Source organism: Protopterus annectens, chromosome 1.part1, assembly GCF_019279795.1.
Source record: "Protopterus annectens isolate FY-2018-M chromosome 1.part1, PAN1.0, whole genome shotgun sequence".
NCBI lineage: Eukaryota > Metazoa > Chordata > Ceratodontiformes > Protopteridae > Protopterus > Protopterus annectens.
The window spans coordinates 1,137,003,500-1,137,029,128 of NC_056726.1; the positions used below are offsets into that span (position 1 = coordinate 1,137,003,500).

The window sequence follows — 25,629 nt, forward strand, 5'->3', positions numbered from 1 at the left end:
TAATGCACATTTTAAATGAATGTCATAATGCTTTTGGTATTCATCTGGGTACGTATATTTTTCAGATACCTGGACCATGCTCACATCTTGAGTTGTGATTATCTTACTCAGTTATGACTGTCTTCCAAAAGAAACTCAAAACCTTTGCTGGTCATTTGTAGTGTACCTTTGCCATTTACTTTTTTTAAGGTACTCATGCTTTGCACTTGCCTGTAAATTCCAGACTTTCCCTACCACTTCTGTTTTTTTCCCAGCATGCACTGATCATATATGTAGGCTTGAACAGCCACCTTGTGAAAGCTATAACCATATCAGTAAGCACACTACTAGTTCCCATCAAGTTCTTTAACTTCCTCATTAATTTGCTTGCCAGAACACACCAAACCCACATAGCAATAGATACTCCTACCCACAAATAACCATCATTTACTCACTTTTCACACAGTCCCTAGCTGGAACTCAATAGTGCAGAGTACTATAATAATATGAAATACAGTTAAAGCTGCACAGATATATATCTGGCAGTTAGTGCAGAGAATTGAGACTTTGTGCTACTACCAAGCTGCTTCCAGTACTTAAGGTACATGGCTTAATTCAGTTTACCTTCAGGTGCCTTCTGTATGACTCTGCATCAGCAACTAAAGCAGAGAGTGCTTCTGGTTCACCTCTGAAAAGGGACACTTGTGTCCAGTGGGCTTACTTGGTTGACAAATGTCTAAAAACACACATTCATACATGGAACAAAATTCCTATAGAAATCATCGTTTTGCAGAACAGAAGAACTTAGCTTCCCTAGGGACATAAACCCAAGATCGAGCTTAATCACTCAAATTAACTGCAGTAAAAAAGAGTCACTGACATTACCTCATTCACAATGCCCAAACCACAGAAGAATACTGCCCATAACTATGGACAAAATAAAATGGTGCATTTGATATACTCAGCTGTTACTGCTGCCTCTTACTCAGATCATGGCGGTCTAGGGCAATAAGCTGATTATCAAATAAATAAATGCATTTAGAAAACTTGGGTGACTGCGCAAACCCATCCAATACTGGAAGTTTGGCTTAATTCTAATATTAGTGACATTACTTTTTCTACCAATGGTTTTCTATATTTTGAGTAGATTTCCCAGACAAAACAACATGGAACATCTTCTTCTTCACTAAAACTCCATGCGGTGCTGTTTCATACTTCTCATAAGTAGGTATTAGGCTAGTTACCCACGTGGGTCATTTAATCTTCACAAACAGTAATATTTTTCTAAGTAAGCAATAAAATAATGTGAATGTACTCTCCAAGAAGTTAGAGAGTATAACAGTACTAAAATTTACAACTGATCAGTTAGCACAGAGAGATAATGCTGCTTTCTGTGTCAAGAATACAGTGTGCAAAATTGCTGACTGTCAGGTGGAGCAAAGGTAAAGACTGTGAACTATAGTTCCTGTAGTGCAGGGTTTGATTCCCTGCATCATCATTTACTTATTGTGTGAACTTGAGCTTTGCTCTTTAGCATATCCTTGTATCTGTAAATAAGTTTTGTTCATTTTTTCATGTGATCCTATTCACCCTGGCTGTGTGGTCGCAAATGGTCGATTGAGATCAGTGTACTATCCTGGTAAACAAATAATAATAATAATAATAATAATAATAATAATAATAATAATATAATAAAATAATTCCCATGAATAGAAAGATAAACAACAGACTGTGAAGATATTCTGGCCTAGGGGAATATACTTACTACTGAAAGAATGCAACCCCATGAGGAGTCTAAAAGCATTGCAAGGGGTAGATTTGATACTGATATCCAAACAGAGAAATTATCTCTTAAATTTGCCTGAGACCAAGTAGGTATTTAGATATATTAATACATATCCTCAGAATTTATACACCAAAATCTTGCTTAGGGAGGCTCCTTTAGTTCTTGTTTAAAACCTCACCTGAGCAAATAAAGCAATAAATAGTGTCTCCTTTTCATTAGCCATGCTAAAGATATATTTAAAATTTAGTTTTCCATATCAGTTCTTAGGTAATTACATTTCATGCATTCTCCAGTGGTGCTGAGAGATAAAGGCCTGACTATAGCCCAGGAGACGAGAAAGAGTACAGGACTGAACTTCTGATGGGACCTGTAGGGGAGGATTGGCATGCCCTTCCTTAGGGGCAGGGCAGTGAAGAAGACCATGTATTTTCCAATACTCAGTAGAGAGACAGCAGTGCAGATGCATGACCTATGAGTGAGTGTTGAGCTTACCAAGCAACTGTTTGGTAGAAACCTTCATAGAAGGTGTGTGGATATGTGCACATACTGGAGGAAACTATTGTGGGTGTTGATGCAGATTGCATGTCCTCCACCTAGTGTGGGATTAGGCCCATTTCAAATGCCATCATTAGCTGGGATGCTTTCAACGGTGCAAAGCTGGTGGAGTCCCTCAGGGCTCAAAACTGAGTCCACTCCTCTTTGGCATCTATTTCTCTGAAATGGAAGCAAATGCTGAAGATTTATAGCTAAGTTTGCAGATAATTGCAAGCTGGGGTTTATAACTGACTCTCTCATAGAGACTAGCATTTTTCAAGAACGCCTATCTCTGACTAACAAATGGTGCCAAAGCCATGGTCTTAATCTCAATGCTAAAAAATTCATAATTGTACCCTTCAGGAAGTCAAACATCCCAGCTAATTACCATGTTGACAATTCCATCCCAAGAGTCATCCCAATAGTCAGGGATGTGGATATGCATGTAGACAGTAGCTTTACCTTCGACCACCACATGGCCACAATGGTGAGGAATCCTTTTATATTGTGCAACTTATAAGTAAAGGCATGGCACCAAGATCCAAAGAAGTCATTATCCCACTGTACTCTGCCCTGATCAAACCAATCATAGATTACCGTACTCCCTATGCAGCAACTAGACCACCTCAGAGGTACCTTACAAAAAGAATGCAAAGCATAACAAACCTGCCTTATGCAGAGCACCTTAAATTACTATCCCTCTACTCAGTCTCCTATAGAATGCTGAGGGGTAATCTATGCCTGGTTTACAAGGCATCCACTAATCCACCGTGATGACCCACCACTGCCAATCAGTAATCAATCAGCCTCAATCCTTACCACTGGCAACAGTGGGGGATGTTCACTGGAAGAAAACAGGTACACACACAAAATTTCCAGAATTTCAGAATTTCAAGTGTAATTTCCCTTAAGAGCACACAGAGATCACTGTCAGTCCAGGGATGGTTTCTCCCTCTTCCTACAGATCCCTAATAAGACTTTCAATTGGCACAGATATAGAGTTGAAATCTCAGCTGAGTGACCAGGCCAAGACCTCCAGCACCCTCCCTGTCCAACCAGTGCTTTGTGTCCCTACACAAGTAGCTCACACACACACACACACACACACACACACACACACACACACACACACACACACACACACACACACATGCACACCAGAGAAAGGCTGGCACAGGTTTACTAGCTATGCTCCCTTCTGCCCAGAATATGAGGTAGTTTCCACTGCCACCAGTCACTCCTTATCAGCTACTTTAAGACCATTAACAAAGGATGTCCAGTCTTACCGTGTAATATTAATACTAATACAAACAGTAATTTCACCAACAGCAAGGCTATTAGGAGTGGCCTACATAGTGTCACCAAATAAAAATACAAGTACTCTCAAAACTTAAATATCTCTACACAAATCAGCCACAGTGAAAGGTTTAAATATATTTAATAATAAACAATAAAATAACAAGACAATACTAAATATATAGTAAATAAAAGAACAAGATGACACTAAATATATAGGATTATATAGTAATGTATATTACATATTATACTAAATATATATTCACAGTGACATCAGAGTTCAAAACCACAGGAAATGTTTAAAATAACATTGCAGTATGGGCTCAAACAAATAAAGAAAAACAAAATCTAAACTAAGCTTCACTATATTCCTGACTATATCTAATTGAATTATACTATTCTCTAGAAATTACTTCATTAGACCAAAGCAGATGATGTGGTGAATGGGTCTTGTTGTCGTTGTCAGGTCCAAGACAGAATACAGAATGCTTTGTCTCACTGTGAGACCTCTCAAAATAATATCTAAAATATTACTGCTGTGTTAGCTTGCAGAATGACATAATTTCTAGTCATCTGACTTCTAGTTCCACAGGCCAAAACCCCCATTGCTAGAAGCTGGCAGCATTTAACATCTACTTGTAAAAATACAGACAAGGGCTTTTACTCCAACCTTTGGCAGATGCTGGAAGCCATAAAACAACTGCATTCCTTCATGCTTCAAAAGTAGCAATTAGTTCATTCCAAAGACAGTGCGGAAAGCTTCCTAGCATAGACTTTGTGTATCTAGTGCATTGACAACTTGAGTGATAGCCTCTTTATTGTATAGCTTATAAAGTAATTTAATTTCAGATATCTTTCTAAAGTTTGCTGGACTGAGTTTCCTTTGTTAAGCATATACATTTAAACAGTTACAATAGTGCAGGTACATTTATGTTCCCTTCCAGTAGGGCACACTGTGGTTACAATTCAAACAAAGCACTCTACAGATATCGTTTCAACACACACACATCTGTACAAGCAGTTTGATATGCACATGACATACAGTTCGAATACATTTGTAACACAGGCATCTTGTATAGATCATTTTGATATTCAGCAATGACATATAATTATTTACAAAACTCCAGCTAGCTGTGCTGGCAATATCTCCTTTTGTCACACCCACACTTATGAATCTCCTGTATATTTGTAAGTCAAACAGAACTATAAATACACGGTCTAGTGATCTATATTTTGTCTGTGTCTTAAACAGAACATGCTGGAGAGACAGTTAAGTGTCCCAGAGACTGCCCCTCCTATAGAACAGGCTTCCCATCCATGTGAAGTTGAGTTCATCCATTACCCAGTTAAAGTGCAACCTAGACCATTGGATGGGGGCTAGGACATTTATACCAGGCCTTTCTCTGGTGTCCCTTATGGACAGAGGTAGCTTATAAATACCTGGCTTTCAATGTCCTGTTTGGCTACAGGACTTCATTATTCTTTCTGGAAAGCTTGGCTAGGCTTAGAATGCCCCCCCCCCGGGTTATTAGCCTAGTAACAATCTATGAATTTATGAAAAGAACAAGATGTGTTTTGACCACTGACAGCAATATTAACATGATTTCTCACAATAATAGTGTAGGTAGTATCAACTTGTCTAGTTGCAGTTTCTGAACTCATTACAGTCAAGTGACACCTATGTGTTTCTGCAGTTACATCCTACTGATGCTTCTTGGCATCAGATATTGCTTGTTCATATTTTCAGTAATAATTCCAAAACCATGCTAAATACAAATGTAGCACAATATTTAATCTTAAAGCTTACACAGTGGCAAACACAACTGTGTTGATATTTGATCTCTGTTTAGTGCAAGTAAAATATATTAATTGTTCATATAATATTTATTTATATTGTCAGAAATTTCATGTTTTTTCTAAATATGTCAACAACCAAGTAGTGCAGGCAGAACTGGTTAGCCTCAGATGAAAGCTCTCAGTTGGATGAACAAATCCTGCTGACACAATGTGTGTGTAACTTGAGTGGCAGCTGAGATTGTTTTTAAAAAAATATTATAAAATTAATACCTACTATGTTTACCATGTCTTATAAAATCCAGTTTAAAACCTAGAACTTAAAGAATATTGCCAATATAAAAATATATAAAAATAGTTTAGGCTGAAGAGTTTACCTTTTCCACTTCTTTAGTAACTACTGTGGTTTCAGAGATATGAACATTTGTTTGAAATGTGGGAACATAATTTGATTCTATCAAAAAGCTTAGACCCCCACCCATTGGAAGTTACAGTACAGAATGACAGAACTCCATTGGAGGGACTGAGTTAATGTGCAAACAATAATGCCCAACAGGGTGTGTGTGGTGTTGGGCCTCTACGCCCCTGAAAGGGCATTAATTACACATTAACCCACACCCTGGAGGGCATTATTGTGGTTAGAGAATGGGATCTATGTAAAATTGTTGTGTTTTACTTACTTATTTATATTTTTTTACCACTAAAACGGTTTCTTGCCAATCACTAGATATTCAAGTCTGTTTACTATTAAAATTTCGAGACTGAGATGTCTGCAGATGGAAAATTCAAAACACGGATGTTCAAATTTTTATGTGGTTGAACATCTCAATGTTCGAAAGTTTACATTAGCGAATGCACTGTGCATTCGCTAATAGAAATTCGAAGAACTGTACAGAGAATGCGGTACAGTGTGGTTTGGGAAATTCATCCCTTTCCTCACTGTAGTACAATCTTGGAGTTGGAATATATAGTTAGCAGGGGGTGAGGGGGGGAAGCGCCCCAGAGGGTGGGGTGCAGGGGGGCTTGCCCTGCATAACCGTGACGTTACGTATAGGAATTTACTTTACATGAGCTCCTATATGGACATCACGTGATGTGTTCAGAAACAATGTCAGATCTGCTGAATTCGATTAGCAGATTCGATATTGTGACTTCTTTTTTTTTTCATTTTTGAGGTTTACTTTCGATATGTTGTGCTCAAATTATTTTAATGATCAACATATTGATAGTAAACCATTCAAGTCACTAAATAATGACACACATTTGACTTTCAAACTTTATTTCCTTCAAAAAAATTCATGTTAACACAAATCCTGATATTTAAATTATGTTTTAATTTTTTTAAGTATAACATTTAAAATCTGTTCCTATTTTGGAGCCTTTGTTCCCCCTTTATTTCAGGCTTTATCCACACGTCTTTAGCTAAAAGGTTGAGAGGTATGCAAAGCTCCTATCTGCTGCTGCCAGTGTTCCATGATCTTACTGTCTGCCCCTCTATCACACAGACACCTCCCCTCACCCCCTCACACACCTCTACTTTAGAATATGCATGCTAGCATAAGTCCTATTGCTGCAGCAACTTTGTGAGTTTATAAACAGGAATATGTTCCCTGTTTTGAGCCTTTGCCCCCCCCCTTTATTTCACGTTTTATTCAGTTAAGCTATCTAAGAGGTGAGAGGTACTTAAACCTCTTGACTGCTGCTGCTGCCTGTGTTGGATCACTCTCACTCTTCACTCTCTCTAGCTCTCATTCATACATACTGCATTTTCATGCACACATTCACACATACAGAGACGCACACACACACACACACACACACACACACACACACACACACACACACACACACACACACACACACACACACACGCACACACACACACACACACGCACACACACACACATGCACACACGCACACACACACACGCACACACACACACGCACACGCACACACGCACACACACACACACACGCACACACGCACACACACACACACACACACACACACACACACACACACACACACACACACACACACACACACACACACACACATACACACACATACTTTTTTCTGGTATATTTAGATTTTACACTCTCTAAACCGCACAAGTGCTGCTTAGCTTGTGTAAAATAATGGCTCAAGTCATTATCACTCACGTGTGCATACACTCACACACACAGACATAAATGCACACACTTTTCTTTTCCACTTTTCTTTTTTTTTCCCAATGTATTTTACACTAAATAAACAGCAGACCCACTGCTTAGTGAGGGTAAAATAATGACAGCCATTTTGTTTTTTCAGTCTGAGCTTCACAGCAGCTTGATAGGTTGCTGTGAAGTGGCAGACTCATTTTTCAGCTGGCATTATCTGTACATTAATAGCCTGCTGGAGAACATTCATTCTCCAGTCACGGCACTGATGTACAGTTTGCCCACTTTCTAAAAAAAATGTATGACTTACATTTCATTTAACTAACTGATATGAGGCTGAATATTTGATTACAGTAATAACACCGATCTTTTTTTTAAAGCTGTTTCTCTTGATGATAAGTGGACTGGCTTGCTTTCCTATTTTACTACAACCTACTCCCTTGTCTGTGTCTTGTTAATTTATTGTGGTGCTGCTCTTGGGTTCTTGAAAATAATTTAGTATATGAAAGCACTTATCTTTCACTTTAGTGACTCAGTAAATTTTCCGGTACTTACGTATTATCGCAACCACATTTTTATGGTCACGAAACTGGCATACTACAAGTGAATCAAGGGCATTTAAGACTCAGAAATGCTCCTCAAAGTGTTTTCTACTGTTGCATTACATTACTTATCTATCAGGAGCAAACTAAGCTGTACATATACACAGGGAGTTTCTGTTGACAGTTACAGAATGTAATCGCATGCGATGTAGCACTGCTGCCATTACCTGTCATCGCAAGCGACTTGCAAAGCTGCCAGCGTTCTTCCCGTTATTCTTTTCCCCTTTCACTTTACTGTGTACCTCAAGCAAGGCTGACCATAGGTCAGATGGCAGGAACCTAATTCAACATACCAGCATTAATCGAGAACAGGAAAGGAAGGAAGCAGTGACAACGTAACAGCCACACACACTTTCCTTGGGGTGCAGTCCTTCAAGGAGATGAAGTCTGAAAAGGAACGCATGCCATTATTTACTGAGAGCAGTATTCCTTGATGAGTCGGCACAGTTACTTCAGTTACTTTTCGTGAAGTCTTTCATCCCTTCTGCTACGCGTTTCATTAACAATAAACCGCATTTGTTAAATTTGACCCACACAATATAGGGCCACTGTGTTAAACTAGCTCTTACACCCTGTTTACAACCTTCAGAAATTGACTCGTACTATAACAGCCATGACAATTTTTCCATGCATCTGTAATGCACACAAATCAGGAAGAGGATTTTTTAATTTACTGGTCTTCCTGAAGGTAATCCTCCACACTTTTTACTGAGCAATAAGGACTTTCAATAACACTTTACAGTGTTGCATGACCTCCTTTGACTTGAAGTATGCTATTTTCGCAACCGAGACAATGTGGTTGCGATAATAAGTAAGTACCAAGTTTCCTTTTAGTTCATCCGAAGTATGTTTTTATTTATTTTTATTTATACAAAAATGTTTATGCATTAGACCATTAGTAATATAAAATGAAGGCGACTGTGAGGAACATGGGAATTACCTTTTAGATGCAGTGCAAAGGCATGTCTATTTTGTGTCAAGGTAAGTATTAAGTGAAATAATACTAATAAGGTGAGGAAAGAGTTCCAGAATTTTGCAACATATATTGCATATAAATAGTTCCTATCATGATTGTTTTATTCTGATATATAATTTTCTTGCGGTATGTAACAGGTCATTATACAGCTGGTAGCAGAATATTTTTCAGGACAGCAAGATATAGTATGCATCATTTTGGGATAGGACAATGTTAGCATACTGTTTAGTTCTAAACAATTTATGCTTTTTTAAATGCTAAATCATTTTGTGCTATGTTTTGGAGATTTACTGCATCTTTGTTAATTTTTGCTATAGCTTTGCTCCATTTTTAATTTGTTGACTGGATTGTAGGTTAGTGTAATTTGAAAAGGCATAGATGAGTCTTGACAGAAGAAATATTGTCTGTGGCATTCTGTGCTTGGCCTGTATGGCCGAGTTTAGCCTAATAAAGCAGTCCCAGGATTATATTTAGATTTTTATATAATATATTGACCATGTTGATCAGTTCTTAGGTTTTCATTAATTATCATGCCAAATTATTTTATGATGGATGTTTGCCATATTTTAGTTTTAATGGCTGATGGCATAGTTGGCTGGCTGAGAATATAATAAAGTCATTTGTGCTTGGTTGCTGGGCTATAGATCTGAACAGCATTAATTTAGTATAACTGTGTTTTAGAAATAATTTAGACTGATCTAACCTTTCTGTTTTTGAAAGGTGGTTTGAATATGCTTGATAGGCTGAAAACAGTGAATTATCTGCATACTGGCCATGGATTTCTGGACTTATAGATTAATACATTTTCTTTATGAGGATGTTAAGAGTAGGTGCCCCAGTATGGAGCTTTGAGGGGACACCCAGTGTCAGTGGATGTTGTCAGGCCCACATACCCTCTGTGTCCACAGACTGAGATAGATGGTGAGCTGTTTTGTGGCATTGTTCTTGAGACCTAGCTCTTTAAATTTGTGTAATAAAGTAAGGTTTAAGCTGTATTGAACACATTCACTAGGTGTAGGAATATTGATACAACCATTTTAACTTAATTACATTTTCCATGAACATAGTTTATAATGTGACTAATTCTTAGATGCTGTATCTAGATCTAAGGCTGTGCTATTAGATTGCCCTTGGTTTGGTAATTCACCAGTTACAATTCTGTTAGGTAAAAAACGAGACTTGAGAGAATGAGCTGTTTTCCACAGTAAACAAAGATGAAGTAATAATTGTCCTGTTAATGTTGTGACTTGTGCTAATTGAATGTTTTGGTGATCGGTGATACAGGTTGACAAGAAACAGCAGTAACATGATCAGATTTGAAATTATAACTCTGGCTTGAGAGAAAGTCGTGATTCAGTCAGTCAGATTAGAACATTCATACCCCAGGATTCACGAAGCCTCCGTGTAAGAGTTATAACTCTTACACGGGGGCTGCAGTTAAACGGAGTGATATCAGCATGCTTTGCATATTCATGAGAGCATGCTGAATCACACCTAAGTCTAACACGGTCCGTGTAAGACAGTAGGGGGCGTGTCCGTAGGCCGAGCCCTGCAAGCGGACACGCCCCCAGAAGTGTAAAAGTGCCCAAAGTAAACACCCACAACAGAGTCCACGGAAATGTGAACAAACACAACACAACACATGCCCCCACAGACTATAAACATAAAAGATATATAAATGAACATGTTAGATTTTTTTTTAAATTGTAAAGATGTTTAACCGTGAGTGCGCTCGTTTTATGCTGGCGTGCCCGTAGAGCAGCTACAGTTAGCAGTCAGTGGGAAAGCATATAAGAACTAAATATGCAAAATAAGCGAGGAAGCAATAGCGTAGCGGTAGAGATGTTGGCTGAAGAGCAGGCATTCATGGTTCGAGCCCCCACAACACCAATTTTTTTTTTTTTGCAAAATAAGCAGGAAACAAGTCCCTGACAAATATGTACACATAAAACCACAATTCATGTAAAATGTAATGAAATAGCCCATTTATATTGCAGACATGTGAGGTAACAAAAGAAGAAAACATGCCAGATGTGCCCATAGCTGAGCTACAGTTTAACAGAGTGAGTGCATTTGCCCGTACATGAGCAGTGGTCTAACTGGTGCAAAATGAGTGCCCGTAGCTGAGCAGTGGTTTAACACGTTAAATCTATGTGCCCCTAGCTGAGCTAAGCGTAATATGCGTGCCGATAGCCAAATGAGGCTTAAAGCAGCGTACCCCGTTTGCGCGGAGCTGCGCACCACGCAAACAAGCTAACCGAAGGGCAACATTGAGTAAGCCGTATCAAAACTGCCTTTACACAGACACACCCCTCAGCATGTCTAGACAGTCATGAAAAATAAAAAGCAGTGGCCAGATTTGAACCCAGGATACTATACACCAAAGTCAAGGTACAGAACCACCAAGCCACGACAGCAATACCTGTGAATGCAATAATAGCTAATATATAGGAATGAATACAAACTACAGCATGACAATGCAGGTTTACTGAAGTTGATACAATTCCAAAATGGCCAATCACAGATATGTGGGCAAAACGGACTATATAAGCCCCATAGGCGGGAATACACAGCATAAACGATTGTAGAACAGACCTGCAGGCAGAATGTCAGGAGTAGGAGAGGGTAGTCGCTTTCGAGCACAGAGGTGGGGTGTTAAGGAGTCCAGGTACATGGCCTGGCTCCTAGTCCACAATCATGAGGCCCAACTCATGCAGGGCCAGGTCCTCTGGGGAGCATACAGGGCTGAGGCGTGGGACCGGTTGGCTCATGATCTCACCAGTGCCACAGGGATTCCAAGGACTGGTGAGCAGGTTCGTCACCACCATGCGGACCTGAAGAGATGCAAGCAGGACCAACTGAACCTTTGGATCCAGGAGGCCCAACAATCACCCAATGCCCCACCACTGAGTAAGTAACATTTAATTATGTACGTAAAAAACTAAACTAGCTGATATTATGGAGATGTGTATTCCAATATTGCTTCATTTATATTACAGCTGCAGGTGTCCGTTCTGTGAACCGCAGAGCCTATGGCGATAGGCTGGTGCGGTTGCGCCACCAGGCAGGTCAGTAATCCACTACCAGTAACTGTAAAGAAATATAAAAGTATGACAGTCAGCAAAAGAGTGCAGTGTAGTCAGTAAGGAATAAAATATGCAAGTAACAGTGTGAAAGTGTATGCAAGTATTGCTTGATTACAAGAGTTTTCAGCCTGTAAGTTTAACCTAAACATGAAACTGTCTGACATATATTCTGAAATAAAAATGCCCTGCCTGTAAGAAAATAGAACACAACCTGCAGCAGGCTGAAAAGTATAGCTGCAGAAGATGATGAAATCACATGTGTGAAATATATCCCTGTGGAAATACTGAAACATGACAGAAGTGAGACTGCTGGAATGGATTGTAATAAGTACTGTTAAAACATGTCAATAAAGCCTAGAAGTACCATCCTGAATAGTAAAATGAAAGCAAGTGAGAGAGTGTGAGAAAGTGCCATGAATCCAGCAATACAGTAGTAATAACCCCTGAATAAAGTATACTGCAGTCAAGACAGAATGAAATGCATGTGATATTCCAAACCAAACAGCAAAATCTGTTCAAAGTGTTGCTGCATCTGGAATGTGTATCCCAAAATCAGGATATGTTGCTCTCAGTCTGCAATATGCAGATAGGATGTTTGTCTGATATACCAAACATCCACACTTGTCTGCAGCTATATAAAGCAAATGTAGCCCTGATGTAGCTGAACAAAGCTAGATATGAATGTGTATGAAGAACCATAAAATGTACATTGATGTTGCATTAACAGTCCTATCACCAAGTTGAAATAGTTACCATATAGGAAACTGTAGTTAGAACAGTAGTGTGTATATAACTGTAGCTATTAGAAATGTACAGCATATGTATTGTTATTCAAAGGTGTTAATATTACTTTCTTCACCCCACCCTATAACTACATATAACCCATTCCACGTGAAAATGGTATGTGCAATCACAATTAACACCCCTGGACGTTTGTCCTGTTGGGTCATATATATTTGCATGTCTGTTGATGCATCTGCCCTGTTCATACATCCACACCTGATGGCCTGTTGCCATCAATTAACCCTGCATGTTGTTGGGCTGTGTATTTATGTTCAAATTATGCATGTGTTATGCACGCTGTTCAATGGTGTGAATATCTGGGTGTCTGGTTAATGGGAATACTAATGCATGCTGTTACAACTAATGGTGAATGGTATTATATGTCACTAACCCAAACTGTCATGACATAATGCAAAACACAGTATGACAGGGAAGGCGGGTTCCAGCGGACCCACCTCTCCCACCTCAGCTGGCGAGTGCACCTGGCACTAGTGCCGAGTCCGGACCCTCCTCCGGTGGCCCTGTGCCACCTGCGGGTGGAAGCGCTGCAGGGGATGGGGCTCGCCCCCCCTCTGCAAGTGTGGCCAGAGGAGATCCACCACTCACCCTCCGTAGTGTCCGGACTGTGGTGCGTAGGGAGATTCGGGACTCTGTCCTTGAGCCCCTACGCCAGCTCGAGGCATGGGTGGCGCAACTAATGGGCATGCCTGTTGCCCCGCCTACACAGCCCCCAGCACAGCCCCATCCTGGGCAGTGAAGGAACAGTGGCAACTGCCTATGGGTGGGGATATCAGTTCCACTGTTGCCATCTGTGGGCTCATGGGCTCTGGATATCCAAACCTCCGTCCCCGTCAATTGTGTAACCCCCCCACACGTGTCATACACCGCCCCTGTATGCGTCTTGTTTTTCTTGTCTGTTTACCTACCCAACCTACCTCCCCAGCTGTACCGACTACCTTCACCTGACATACCACTCTCACCTGAAAAAAAAAAAACAAAAGGGCACTCTGTACCCACAAAAAAATTACGCCCCATACATAGCTGCCCATTCCACACACATGTCTACTGGACATGGAACCTATCAATTCCAATTGGCTGTACAACAAGTATTATTGTTGTCCTGACACCTCTCTCAGGGGTGGAAGGTTTCAAATGTCACACCAAATTCCATACATATGCACAGCTGTTGCTGATGAAGAAATGGGCAGCTATGGGCCTTACCTACATCCCTCCTGCACATCCCAAGCTTGTTTCCCTACTGTCTTACCCTCTTTGTGACCCCTTTTCACCACTTTCCTGTCTTCCCATTTTCTTTTCTTTCAAAGAAAATAGCGCGGGTGTGCGCAAGAGTAAGCATGTGTAAGTGGTTGTAATCAGGTGTGCGCTTGTTTGCGCGGAGCTAACCGCCAGTGCGCATGCATGAGCTCCGCGCAAACCAGCGCTAGCCCGGTTACAACTGCTTAAAAGTGCCTTAGTCACTTTGATTGACAGGTCTTGTACTCAGTTCAAAAGCAAAATAAAATCCCACTGTGAGTCACGAACCCAGGACCTTGGCAACTGTAGTCTGCATGACTTACCACTAAGCCATGACTCTTATACAAGAACATTGTGCTAAAGTAAATATATCATGTAATAGTAGGAATGAATGTAAAGGGAATATAGATGTGTAGTACACAAAGCATGACATTTAGAATAACTATCAAAACTACTGGATTTCCATAATAGTAGTGTGTGAACAGAAACAGCCATGCTAGTTGGAAGCTAGTAGGTAATAATGTCACTATAGCACCTTGCAAGACACACACGTACTCACAGCAGGATAAGCACTGTCCATACCCCACAACCTCTTACAGGAACACATCTGGACCAAGTAATAAAATATGTGGAGCAAAGGCCCAAAACCAGGGACACATTACAAATAATGTTACAACAAATGCAGACAGTTCAGAAACTAACAGGGTCTACACTTTGTGGGATGTTTGGAAGGGCATGCAGTCTGGAACTTCAATGTTTGTCACCATAGTCTGACCTGAGCCCAGAGTGATGTGCCAGAAAAAGGTGTGCATGGGATATTGACCAAAATATGAGGCAGAAATGTGGACAACCTGCAAATATCTGTACACATGACGGGTCCGACACACCATATTTGAATAGTTAAGAGCCTAGACATAGCAACAGTGAATGACCTACAGGGATGCGCTACAGACCCCATGTGAAATGTACAAACAGTAGGCAGAAACGTGTAACACATGCAATGGTAACTATGGAGTCCAGAAAGTATTCACCACTTGCATGGCAGAAAAAGTGTAGTAATACATATGCTCATGCTAACCCACAGTCACAACTGCAGCATACCAGACATTTTAATGGGTGTACCCCACTGATATGTACCATTGCATGAGGCACATAACAGATGAACCTGAAAGTCTCTGGGGCCTGCTCATCAGCATACTCAAATACCCTAATAGATGTCAAGGCCCACACCATGGCCAGACCACACTGCATGCTGTAACACCCTAGCAGATATAGCAAGCATTCCAAGGTGTGAATGTACATGGAAAATAGGAAAGCTACAGCAGCACACTACAGTCAAGACACCTAGCAGGCATACAAGTAGTGACTGTAAAGGGCAACTATTGAAGCCTTAGCAACAGAGTGCAAGCAAAGTGAAAGGAAAGCACACACACACACACACACACACACACACACACACACACACACACACACACACACACACACACACACACACACACACACACACATTAACAGTAGTAGTATTTGTAGGTGTCAGTGTACATACACAGTTACTACAGGAAACTGGAGAAATGAATGGAGGAATGTTAATCTACAACACACCTGGAAATATGAGAGAGATACCAACCTTTACACTCACAGAACATTGTCCACAGCATAACAGCATGGTCCCTGCCCTTAACATCTGAAAGGGCTACGCCTATCCCACACACCTTTTTATAGCACTGTTCTGAAATAACAGTGAGAACTGCAATCAATACACAACTGGCTGCATGCAATTAGCAAATGCTGGCTAACAATTGGTGCAGAGGCCATCACATGGGCATATGCAGATACCTACAAAAGTATGCTGTACTCCATGTCCACGCATGCAATACTTTCATTGCACCCTGAGAAGGACGTGAGAGACAGACAGAGAGAGAGAGAGAGAGAGACAGAGACAGAGACAGAAAAAACTGCAATTAAGCAGACAGAAACAAATTGTTCAGCAACAGCTACCTGAAAGCTGACAACTGGGAAGTGGAGCAGCAGGACAGAGAACCAGACAGCAACACAAGCAGCTGTGACAAACACAGGTAATGTAAATTAATACTATAAAGGTCTACATACTGTGAACCCTCCATATGTGTCATTGGTCTGTATCCATATGTATATGAAGATGTGTAAATTGCAGGGGACATACAGCAACTATCAGTGAAGGCTGTACATACATTTGTATGTGAGAGCATCTATGTGCACATATCAATGTTGTTTGATTGTAGGTTGTAGTGCCATGTACAAAGTAGGTTACACAGTTATGTATGTTTAGCAGTATGTTAGTGTGTGTATACAGTATGGTAGACAAGTATGTTGATATACCTGTCTAACATATGGATACGTATGTATGTATGTCAACATATGTATGTGTATGTATATATATATATATATATATATATATATATATATATATATATATATGATATGCATATATGTATACATACATAGCGAGAGAGAGATGTAGGAATACATAGACAGATGTAGATAGAATATTGTACAAACATATCTATATAATGCACACATACAGATATAGATATATGTAGATACATATACATTGACAGACTGATCTGACTACCTACAGGTATGACTGTATATGATGACCTGCAACACAGCCTGTCCCACCCCTCTGTCACTCACACCCCTCTGTGCCCCTCCACATCTATAGCGATATATGTACACCAATATATATATGTGTATATGTATATATATATATATATATATATATATATATATATGTATATATATACATATAGATATATCTATATACATATATATATATATATATATATATATATATATATATATATATAAAGAGAGAGAGAGAGAGATGTATATACAGTCTGAGTGAGGCACATGTGTACATATGTATTGCAACAGGTGCCTGGTGACAAAGGCATGGAGTGAACACCAGTGTCAAATCCGGAGTACCATACCACATTCCAGATCACCTACACCAGTAACCACCAGATATGTGATTGGCTGCCCACCGCTACATGTGTCAGGGGTGAACAGGGTCATGAATGTGTACAATAGTGGCCCCAATGATATTCACAGTGGCACACTATTCCTGGAATACCTGCACATGGTATGTGTCAGTGGACATGGTGTGTCAGCTATGGACATGTAGGTCGGTGTACCCCTCCACACCACATAATGGATGCCATGGTATGGACCTCACATGACAGCTACAGATATGGAGAAGGACACAGTGACATGTACAACACTGTGACAATGCACTCAAACACATTACCAATGCACAGTGACTGACAACACCACAGAGTACACATATGCCACCCACATAGAGGTTACCACTCCCGGATTTACATATGGAAGTCACACCCATGACAGATGTCCAACAACCATAGTAACACCTCACACCATCCACAACCTAAATGTCTGCTGTGTGTCGTCCGTGCCACTGCAATAGAGTGCACATGTGGAGGTAAGAGTTCCTACCCACAGATAAGACATACCCTGCAATAAACCACACAGTGTTAAGAAGCAAGACTCCCCATGAGTACATGTCACACATACCCCTGCTGAATGTTAGCCAGATAGGTAATATGCCATATGAGTCACCCTGTGTAACTGTGTGACAGCAGCAGGTACCATCACACCACATGTGTCACAATGGTCAGGGTAGCAGAACAGTACGCTGCTGTAGACCCAGGGGCAATAGCATATTGTATAGTATTGTATTGTAATGTAATGTATTGTGTTGTATTGTATTGGTATGTTGAGATGCCTCCTTCGTGGAGTGGAACCACTGCTGCTATGTGCCAGTGTACAGGTACATATCCTGTAGTCAGGCTAGTGTTACATAGCACTTCTATATGTGTGTTTAGCTCCTGTCAGAGTTTATGTAGCATGCAACTGGGGATACCATCAGGTCCCATCCATGTTGTGTATTCTGCTGTCCTGCGGGTGTCTCTCACCTGGACATCTGTGATGACAGGGAGGTTACAGTCAGCTGGGATAACTATGCCTTATTTCGGGAGAGGCGGGTGACACCTGCACTGAACCTGTCTGCCACAATGTTGTTGATATCTGTGGTGTCAGTGAAACATTTGTTGTTGTGTACTACCTATGGGCATAGAGGATGGCTCCTGACCAGGTTGCTAACATAACTGAAGAAGGCCTTCTGGTCATCTGTAGTGTCACTCTTGATTTCCCTCTCAAAGTTGCCCATGTATTTTGTATGATGGAAAATAGATCCTTACCAGTGCTGCTCAGACATGCTCTCCCTTTAGTGAATTATGCTCTGTCTTGCAGTAGCTTCCATCTTCTGTAATACAATCTGTCTATGGCTGGGGTCAACTGGACAGGATGCTGTCCCTTTGTGGAGAGTGTCTTGGTCATATATGGGATTGCATGATCCATGCATTCTCGAAGATGTCTGTAGAAAGCAATTGTGTAGGGGTCAGCATTGTGGGTTGTATCTGCCACTGGCCCAGTGGGCTGAAAGGATACCATATCACTGTTACAAAGTGTAGAGTTTGTATCTGTAATGTTATGCACTATAGTCGTTTGTGCCGATGGTGGAGGTGGGATATGTATATCCAGGGCAATCAGTGTGTGGTCAGCTCACAGTAGTTGACGATGTAGGCCATACAGTACCTAGATACAAACCCCCAGAGTGAGGAGGTGCTCTTGACCTGAATCAGTGTTCTGACTGCTGGGGTTTGGTAGTATGTCGTATGGAGTCTGCCAGGTACTGTTGCACAGTTGCTGGCTGAGCACCGATACCTGGCCATCTACATGTGTATCCACCAATAGACAGATAGATGCTACATATGTGAGATATGTTGTATCATAACAGTCGAGTAGCATGTGTAGTATGTGTGCCAAATTCTGCTGACATATATTGCTGATACCAGGTTATTATCTTTCTCAGGTACATGGCCCACCCGCAGAATCCCACCTACTCCACAGCTGAGGATGAGGAGATACACCAGAGCCTGGTGCAGGATTATGCAATACTCTTTTCCCGCACCAGCCAGGATCAGCAGGAGAGGGCTGCACTGTGGCAAGACCTTGTCCGTCGGGTAAATGACATAGGCACACATAATAGGACATATGAGCAGGTACGACATCACTGCAGTGATTTAATCAGACATGTCCGTCAGCGTGCGTCTGATATCCACAGGCAACAGGTCGCCACAGGTGGTGGGGTGGCTACACATCCCCCACTCACCAGACTGGAGGGACTACTCATGAGTGTAGTGGCTCCAGTCCGCCAGCAACAACAACAGCAGCAGACATGCATTATGATGGAGGCTGGAGCCACACAGCTGCAAGACAGTGAATGTGCATGTAATATGCCATATGTATAGTTGACTGTTGTGTACACTGGTAGTTAATGCATGTGTGGGGTGTGTCCTTGGTTTGTAGCTGTCACCATAGTATTTAATGTGCAAGTGTGATATCCTCAATATTAGCAGCTGACCTGTGAAAGGCAACTGTTGTACTACTGACCTGTATCATACTCAGTAACAATGGCACAGTTGTGCCCACTGACATTAGTTTCTTCACGTCTGCAGGACCCTCTGGTATAACAGCAATGCAGCCTATCCATGCTGGTGAGTGTGTATTAACAATTCCTGTAATAGTGTTAATAGTAATAGTACTATTTGGCTCACTTAGTAGTGCTCTTTGTATGCATGTAGGTGTGTCTGTGTCTGTGTGTTGATATCACGCATACTGAGTACTGTACAATTGTGTGAAACTGTGTGCATGTGTGCATATGTGCATGTGTACATGTGTGCACCTGTGCATGTGTGCATGTGTGCACCTGTGCTGTGTGCATGTGTGCATGGGTGCACCTGTGCATGTGTGCATGTGTGCACCTGTGCATGTGTGCATGTGTGCATGTGTGCATGTGTGCACCTGTGCATGTGTGCATGTGTGCACCTGTGCACGTGTGCATGTGTGCACCTGTGCATGTGTGCATGTGCATGTGTGCACCTGTGCATGTGTGCATGTGTGCATGTGTGCATGTGTGCATGTGTGCACCTGTGCATGTGTGCATGTGTGCACCTGTGCATGTGTGCATGTGTGCATGTGCATGTGTGCATGTGTGCATGTGTGCACCTGTGCATGTGTGCATGTGTGCACCTGTGCATGTGTGCATGTGTGCATGTGTGCACCTGTGCATGTGTGCATGTGTGCATGTGTGCACATGTGCATGTGTGCATGTGTGCATGTGTGCACCTGTGCATGTGTGCATGTGTGCACCTGTGCATGTGTGCATGTGTGCATGTGTGTGCATGTGTGCATGTGTGCACCTGTGCATGTATGCATGTGTGCATGTGTGCATGTGCACCTGTGCATGTGTGCATGTGTGCATCGCTGGAAATGTGTAGACATTGTAAACTGTGTTTCCTGTTTCCTCCCACAGGTTCTGTTGCTGCTCTGGTGTCATGTAGCAGGAACCTGAGTCAGGTGCCGTGGGTACTGATAATGATGACATCTGTGTAATGGCACAGGAAGGTATGCCAGGGTCCGCCATTGGTCAGCCGATTGACAGTACACAGCTGTCGACCCCATCAATGCACACAGTTATCCTGCCAATACACCCTTTGTCACCATTGTCCCTAGGTGATGGACAGCATACAGTGGGCATTGACCAGGGTAATGTGGTATCTGTGGCACATCCCTCCCCACACAGCAGCCATGGGCATGGCCCAGAGATGATACCACACAGACAGATGTCCAGGGGTTCTCGTGGGAGCATCCATGGGCGTACTGCCCCTGTCAGACGTGCCCACAGAGGTCTTACAACCTCAGCTATGTTTCGGACTGTCATGCAGGCACAGTCACGTATGGAACTGTACACCAGACAGGGTCTGAGGGAGCTGACAGCATGTCGCACAGCCATGACTGACAGTATGCGTGACATTGCGGCTGCCATCCGTGATTTCACCGATGTCATAGACAGACGTTGTGGGGACATATTAGACCGGTTCCACAACTACATGTCCATGAGCCAGGGCGATGGTGGGCGGTTGAGGCATCGGCGTGGCCATATGCCAGCAACAGCAGCAGCTGGCAGTTGTCGTGGACTACAACAGGGCCGCGGCTGCCTCCGTAGTGCCAGCAGCAGCCCCAGCAATGCTGGGTCTGTGCTGTCATCAGACCGCCCAGGAGACCACGTGCACGTGGCTCTGGCCAGGCCCGACAGGGATCTGTGTCCAGTCAACGAACACCTGCTTCTGATGACAGTACCCAGTCTGGGTTGGTACCGGATACGGTCCGTAGCACCGCTGCAAGGCACAGGTACCGTGTCCATGGCCAGAGACACTGATCTGTATGACCTGGCAGGTACAGTCTGTGGCTGTCCACAAACACCAGTATATGGCAGCCATGAGGTGGAACTGTGTGCATCCATACACACATGCAAATTGACAACACCTAGGGCTACCACATACACGCACACACTGCATCAACATTGCCCCACCTTCTACTGCTGTCCCTCACCAACACACATACACATACATGTCAATTGGTGGTATCGGTGGCTGACTCAGGCATACCAAGTTCACACCCTGTGCATATGATGAAACTGTGTCACCTCCTGCAATCTGTAACAACTGTGCAGGTACAGGTTAACATGTTGCTGATGCACAGGGTGACCACATAGATGTGTAGTAATAGTATCATGTTGTTAACAGTACTGTGTGCTGAATTAATTGTGGGTATATCACAGCATGCCTGATGCAGTCATGTCCTGTTGTCTACACCCATGGTAAGTACCATAGTGTATCATCTGCACATGTTGGCATACCGGTGGTAATGATGTCAACAGAAGGCTACATACATAGGTAGCACAGGGGATAGGGTAATGAATGTAGTAATACACAATGATGGACATGTAAACTGCAAGTGGCATGTTGCCCACACTAGACTCTGCAATGCAGATGTTTGAGGATGTTGATATGTGTGCAGTACTACACGACTGGTACAGGACACACAGGAGCACCCTAGCGCTGCATGCTCACATCTCATACCATGCTAGTCAGCCCCAACACACATAACTAACTGTCACAGGAGGGAGAGTCCCCATATATGTCAGGGATACTGTGGTGGCAGGCCAGGGAGCATACATCCTACTAGGTATGGAACCACTGAGTGAAGGCTCAGTGTCTGTTATTTGACATGTGTATTACTGCAGGTATGAGCACATGGGTTTCTATCCAGTTATTGTACATCCTGACAGTACATGGTCTGTACACTTGTGTGCACTGAGACTGGACCCTAGCCATCTGACCCGTGTATTTCCATGTACATGTGCATAGTGCCTGCATATTTGCAGTGTTACCTACTGGAACTGGTGCAGCTTGTTTGTTGTACAATGGACTACATGCAGCCCTGTTTACTGTAGCTTTGTTTGCATGCATTTTTGCTTGCAATTACCCTGGAATACTGATCACACCTGCAATGCATAGTTATAGAGCTTCTGTGGACTCCTAGTGCCATCTGCATAGCCTACTATATGTATGTCCATGTCCCACTTGACAGGATGTCACTGTTTGTCCTGTTCACATGTACATTGCCTGTGACACAGTGCATATGACTTACCTGGCATGTGTCCACGTGAGCAGTCATATATGCTACTGCTAACTAATAACAGGCACTACACCTTCACACATTCATCTTCTGTTGAACTACCTGCTTTGCTAGGGACGGCCTGCACCTGTCACCCCTGGGCTTTCAGATATTGGCAAAGGCTCTTGCTACCCCCATAGTGCCTATGTTAGGCAGGGCTCAAATGACAGACCCACCTTCATAGGTATCACAAGGGATAAGAAACTGAGAGCAATGCTACCCAACGCCAGACGTCTAAACCTCCAGATGCATGCACCCAAAACACTCCTTGGCATGGAAAACATCGATATCTGTGCAGTAACAGATGCCTGGTTCAGGGCTACTGAGAGCACACCAGCACTACCAGGTTTAACCCGGTTGATTTCTTTGAAACAGTCACCAAGGCCATTGACGAGGGGAAGGTGGTTCACACAGCCTACATGGACCTTGCAAAAGCCTTCACAACAATACCCCACTTGGGCATTCTAGAGAAGCTCACCAGCTTAAATATAAGCCCCTATGTCAATAGATGGATTGCACATTGGCTCAAGGTCAGAACCCACATGGTTAGCATTGCTGGAGCCATGCCAGACCCCACACCAGTTACGAGTTGTGTCCCACAAGGCTCAGTCCTGGGACCTCTCTTGTTTGGTATATATTTATTGGAGGTACGGGCCAACACGGACGGACTGTGGCTGTCCAAATATGCAGATGACTGCAGACTGGCCACCATAATCGACTCTCCAGCTGACACAAGCATCTTCCAAAGGGGTATCATAGCAACAGACAACTTGTGCCAGAGCTATGGCCTTCTGCTGCACAGTGTTTAGAAAGGGGAATGTGCATCCTGTAGTCTGTTCACCTAGTTGCCAAAAGGGACATTGTCCTCACACACACTAACCCCCCTCAGCCAAAAACACACACTTGCCAATTGCAGGATTCAAACCCCTATCTGACTATGTTATGACATTTGAGATGGATGCATTAGCAGAGCACACAATTCACATTACTGGGAGTTTTCTCTTCTCCTGCTTTACTTATAGAGTGCTGACATCATCAGTGTTTAGAAAAGGGAATGAGCATCCTGTAGTCTGTTCACCTAGTTGCCAAAAGGGACATTTCCTTCACACACACTAAACCCCTCAGACAGACACACACTTGCAGGATTCCAACCCCTACCTAACTATGTTATGACACTTGAGACGGATGCATTAACAGAGTGTGCTATTCACATTACTGGGAGGTTTCCCTTCTCCTGCTTTACTTATAGAGTGCTGACATCATCAGTGTTTAGAAAAGGGAATGAGCATCCTGTAGTCTGTTCACCTAGTTGCCAAAAGGGACATTTCCTTCACACACACTAACCCCCCTCAGACAGGCACACACACTTGCCATTCGCAGGATTCTAACCCCTACCTAACTATGTTATGACACTTGAGACGGACGCATTAGCAAAGCGCGCTATTTGCATTACTGGGAAGTTTCCTTTCTCCTGCTTTACTTATAGAGTGCTGACATCATCAGTGTTTAGAAAAGGGAATGAGCATCCTGTAGTCTATTCACCTAGTTGCCAAAAGGGACATTTCCTTCACACACCCTAACCCCCCTCAGACAGGCACACACAATTCCCATTCGCAGGATTCCAACCCCTATCTAACTATGTTATGACACTTGAGTCGGACGCATTAGCAGAGTGCGCTATTCGCATTACTGGGAGGCTTCTTTTCACCTGCTGTACTTATAGGGTGCTGACATCATCGGTGTTTAGAAAGGGAATGTGCATCCTGTAGTGTGTTTTCCTAGTTGCCAAAAGGGACATTTCACTCACACACACTAAACCCCCTCAGACAAACACTTGCCATTCGCAGGATTCCAACCCCTACCTAAGTTAAGACACTTGAGACGGACGCATTAGCAGAGCGCGCTATTCGCATTACTGGGCGGGTTCTTTTCTCCTGCTATACTTATAGGGTGCTGACATCATCGGTGTTTAGAAAGGGAATGTGCATCCTGTAGTGTGTTTTCCTAGTTGCCAAAAGGGACATTTCTCTCCCACAGACTTACACACACACCAACCCCACTCTCACACACACACACACTGAGTATTTCCAGGATTTGAAACCCCTACCTAACTATGTTATGACACTTGAGAAGGACGCATTAGCGGAGCGCGCTATTCGGATTACTGGGAAGTTTATTTTCTCCTGCTGTACTTATAGGGTGCTGACATCATCTGTGTTTAGAAAGGGGAATGTGCATCCTGTGGGGAGGCAGACACCAAGCACACTCTGGCTAAGCTGTCATTCCCTAGGGCAAACAGCCTAGTGTTGACCTCTACACCCATATGTTTAATTGTCAAATGCACATTATTTGTTGCTGATAGACTGTTTGCACATCTTTATTGCCATAGCATTCCCTGTTTGTATGAACAACTTGTGCATCTGTGGAAGTTGTTTGCATATGGGAGGGATCCACTATATCACGTATGTCTCTGTAGTCATTTAACTGTGTGCACTGGGCAGACTGCTGTAATGTGGTTGGTTCCTGGAATAACACATAAAATACCAGATATGTGTGTCCAACTGCTAAACCGAGATTTGGCCTAAGTGTGTGAGCATGCCCAGTTCAGCCTTCCCATGGCATGTTGTCTGACATATGTCTCATTTGTCAAAGTGTGTGAGCATGCCCAGTGTGAGCATTCCATATGTTGGACTCTGCAGCCCAACACATTTGTGGATGAGTGTGAACTTCAACAAATAT

At 42.6% G+C, this 25,629-nt stretch overlaps 1 protein-coding gene across 1 annotated transcript in view; it reads left to right on the top strand.

The window, feature by feature from the left end:
• LOC122809101 (deleted in malignant brain tumors 1 protein-like) overlaps nt 1–25,629 on the top strand; it is a gene marked incomplete at its 3' end in the record, with an annotated part of 811,935 nt that overhangs the window by 476,214 nt on the left and 310,092 nt on the right.